Source organism: Tiliqua scincoides, chromosome 1 (assembly GCF_035046505.1).
Source record: "Tiliqua scincoides isolate rTilSci1 chromosome 1, rTilSci1.hap2, whole genome shotgun sequence".
NCBI classification, from domain to species: Eukaryota; Metazoa; Chordata; class Lepidosauria; order Squamata; family Scincidae; genus Tiliqua; species Tiliqua scincoides.
Genome location: NC_089821.1, coordinates 195416040 through 195420588, shown reverse-complemented (window position 1 = coordinate 195420588; position 4549 = coordinate 195416040).

Here is a 4549-nt window from a genome sequence, read left to right as displayed (position 1 = left end):
TCACCTTCAGAGGCATTTAAACACAGAGGCAGACAGGTGAAGGATGGTTTGAGTCCAAGGCCGAGCATTTCAGAGGCTCAGCATGCCATGGCTGTGAGCTGTACAGATAAAACACATCAGAGGCAGTGATGTGGCTGGATCACTTTGGAAGGCACAGTCCTTCCTCTTGGCTTGCCCTGAGACATGTCTGGGAAAACGGTGCACCATTTCTTCTGGGAACACTGTACCAAGCCAAAGGGTGCAGGGACAAAAGTTAGAACAGAACAAAAAACACACCTTGCTCAGGAACAGAGAGAACCCATTTCCTCTCATGCTGTGCCATTTGCAGCCCGCAGAAAGAAGGCGAACGTAGCACACGGTGTGTGGAGTTGGACTTTCTGAAAAATAGGTGTGAACGCTGCCAGGCAGACCATGTCCTCCGACAAAAGGAAATGAATAGAAACGAACACACTAAATTTCTTGGCAATGAGAAATATGGATTCAAATGTAGGAGGTGCTTTGTGGAGGAGAGAGTGCCTAAACAGAGAACACTTGCTAACTGGGCAAAGAGGCATCTTTTAGCATGGTGATCCTCTTATAGTTAGCAAGGAAGATCAACTGTCCTTCTTCAGCACAGCATCTTTTCCAGTACTTGTTTGCCAGTGTCACCCTTCCACCTTTGCACCCTTGAGACTGTAAGGGCACAATCCTAACCTACGCTGGAACAGGCAAGCCAGGAGGCTTGTGCTGTATCCAGCGCAGGATTGTGGCCAGAAACTTTTCCCCATACCCCTGGGTAAGGGCTGCTGGCCACAATGTGTCTCTTCGGACTTGCGCCACTCCTTCAACTGCCAAGCCCTGCCATTGACACTCCATTGCACAATTTTCTGAACCATCAGGACAGGTCATTTTTGGACATTCACAGAAGACTGGGAGTGATACTCTTAAGATCTTAAAAGGAAAGCACCACTATATATGTCAGGCATGTCCAACAGGTAGATCGCGATCTACCTGTAGATCGCAGAGGGGTCAGAGGTAGATCGCCAGCCCCACTTGGCTCCATCTCTCCAGCAGCTCGTCCCGTCACTAGGAGAGAGCTCATGCCAGGAGGTCGTCTGCCGAGGGCTTGCCGCTGCTGCTGATCCTTTGCCTGTCTTTTTCCCCTGCCTGCAGGAATCTCGCCTGTGGATGTATTGGGGGCGCTTGTTGTTTTCATGCCAATAGTTTGTGGGTACCCCAGGAGGCCGCCGCCCACGCCCCGCAACTTGACGCCACAGGCCCGGCGTCATACCTGGTCTCCTGCCTCTCAGAATCACCCATTCCTGCCCCCGCCCCAACACCCCTTAGAAGTGTAAGTGTGTTATATACTGGGCGATATCCATTCGCCTGGGCTTTAACTGAATACACTTACCGTATTCGTTGTGTCGTGTGCTGGTCGTTGGTCACTTTATAGTTCGCTTTCATTAAACGTTTCCAGGCAGACACAACAAAGTGTCAAGAATTTGGTGATTTTGGCAGGCTTTTCCAATTTTGTTCTAACTTGCCTATGCCTTGCCTTCGAATAGATTCAAACCATTTTATTTCGCCTTGCCTTTGTGTTGATTCTACACTGTGTGCAGAATTTATTAAATCGCGTGTGGTGGTATTTGAACTTGTTTGGAGGTATTTGATTTTATCTGGTTTGCTGGTGTTTGAGTTTTTTTGATGATTGTTTGGTGGCATTTGATGATTGGTGCCAGTATGATGAATTCTTATTTTTACTTTTAGAACTGCATGTGTGGTTTTGGCATCTCCAGTCCTTGTATTGCACATCATCCAGAGGTCTTCAGTTCCTGTTGATCTTTAATACTCTGGGACAGTGACAGTTTTGGACCAGATTCAGCCAGTGTTTATACTAACTTAGCAGATTTGGCCTTCTTACATCCAGCCACCCCAGTATAACGAAGATGAGTGTTCCAAAGAAGAGCAAAACCTACCACTTTCATGATGAATGGGAAATGGACTACTTCTTCATCATGGTGAAAGACAAGTGTTGTTGTCTAATTTGTAATGCCCCAGTATCCTTGCCCAAAAAGGGTAATCTGGAATGTCATTATAAGAGTCTGCATAGCAATAAGTTTGATGCTGATTTTCCACCCAAAAGTGAAATTCGTAAACTGAAGCTCAAAGAACTTAAATCAAAATTGGCTACTCAGCAACAGTTGATGGCGAAGCCAAGGTCACATTCGGTCAATGCAACCATAGCATCCTTCAAGGTCAGCAACCTGATCACAAAGAAATGCAAACCTTTCACTGAAGGGGAATTTGTAAAAGATTGTTTTCTTGAAGCAGCTGACAATCTTTTTGAAGGATTTAAAAATGAGAAAGAGATCATAGCTGCTATTCAAGATGTACAATTGTCAAGAAACACCATCCTGCAGCAAATAGAAAAGATGTGTGGAGACACAACTGAACAATTGTTGGAGGATGTTTCAAATTGTGTTGCTTTCTCACTCCAGCTGGATGAATCTACAGACATAAGAGACATAGCCCAGTTACTAGTCTTTATCCGGATGGTTTCTGAAGACTTCAGTGTTAAAGAAGAACTACTTGGAATGATTTATTTAAAAGGGAGAACTACCGGTCAGGAAATATTCAGTTCTTTCCATTCTTTTGTGACAAAGTGTAATCTTCCATTGCATAGACTTATTTCCATCACTACTAATGGAGCAAGAGCAATGACAGGTGAGGTTAAAGGTTTCATAGCCCTCTGTAGACAGCATGATGACTTCCCAGATTTCCTTTCTTACCACTGCATCATTCACCAGCAAGTTTTGGCAAGCAAGAGGCTCAATACAAAGACTGTCATGGACATCACTTTCAAAATTGTAAATTCAGTTTGTGGAAGATCACTTCAAAGACGGCTTTTCAATCTTACTCTTGATGAAGGGGCAGCGGAAATCATTTTGCACACAGAGGTAAGGTGGCTAACTAGGCACAAATTTCTGCAAAGATTTCGTGATTTGCTGAATGAAATAAGAAGTTTTTTGAAGGAGAGGGGAGATGACCAAGCAGAGTTGGAAGATGAGGAGTGGTTATGTGATCTGGCATTTCTCAGTGACTTTACAGGTGAACTAAGTGATATGAACCTTGAACTACAAGGTAAAAACAAATGCAGTGGCAAGATGATGAGTAGTTTCATCCTACAAGAGCAAATTTAAGCTAATGATGACTGACCTTGCAAACAACACTTTTGATCATTTTTCTAATATGCAGGACCATCTAGGACAATATCCAAATTTTGTTTTTCAGAATGAGAAGTATGTGACAGAAATCTGTTCTGTTATCCAGGAATTCAAAAATAGATTCTGTGACTTCCAAAAAATTGGAGCAGTTGTGGAGTACTTGTCATACCCATTCAAAGTAGATGTGGACATTAAAGAAACTGCAGCTGCTATCAGTAAAAATTACTCATTGAACAAGCCATCTCTTGAAAACGAAATATTAACCCTTAAAAATGACATTTTTCTCAAGACCCATGCTGAGCAAGAATCGTTTTGGAAGCTAGTGCCTAGAGACAAATTTCCCAACTTGAGAAGATGCAGTGAAGCTGTACACTCCTGTTTCGGTTCAACTTATTTGTGTGAATCTGCATTTTCCCATCTGAAAATTACAAAGAGTACACAACGTTCCAACGTGACAGATGAACATCTCCAGGATTCCCTGAGACTGGCCCTCACGCAATAGTCACCCAACTTCAAAAAGCTGGTGGATGAAATGCAGGCTCAGACGTCTCACAAATGAGCAAGAGCGAAATAATAAAGATTGTGCAAGATCAGCCTGGATCAATACTCGACCCAAATTTAACACAAATTACTCAATAAAAGTTAAAGAAAGTTATTAAGACAGTTAAAGAAAGTTATTACTCAATAAAACTTTAAGAAAAAATGTGCTTTCCATTTTCCCTCGCAGTTCTTACTAGATCTTTGTCTCTGTTTTGTTTTTGCTTACTTTGCTTAACAGTTGATCACATCCAAGTAAATGACAGAAGGCTCATTAAAAATGGGGGGGGGGGAATCCTCCAACTTAATTGGGTTAAAATTTAATTTGAAACTAATTTGAAACTTAATTTTCATGGTGGTAGATCACCGGCACTTTTGGCTGGAAAAAGTAGATCATGACCTGTTCAAAGTTGGACATGCCTGATATATGTCATTCTTTTCTACAGCCTGCATCTTCAGTCCAATTTTTACCATTGAAAGCTCCTTGAAAGAGAAACCATAGCAACAAACATTAGAAACACCAGACACGTAAATAAGGAAAATCAGTGAAAACCTGCCGCTGCTTTTTCTTTTAAAACCAATTGTATTGTATTCTTCGTCCAACCCCCAACAAACTGGTTGAAACATTCTAATAAAAGTCAGTTGATTTGTGTGGGTCAAAGTAGACCTGATGTATCCAGAACTCATGTTATCTTTTTCTGTTTTCAAAAGTATTTGGGGGTTTAGATCAGGGCCGTGCATGGAGCAAAGTGAGGGGATGTCCAATCCTTTTCCCTTGCATCATGGCCCTGTTCCAAATCCACCCCATC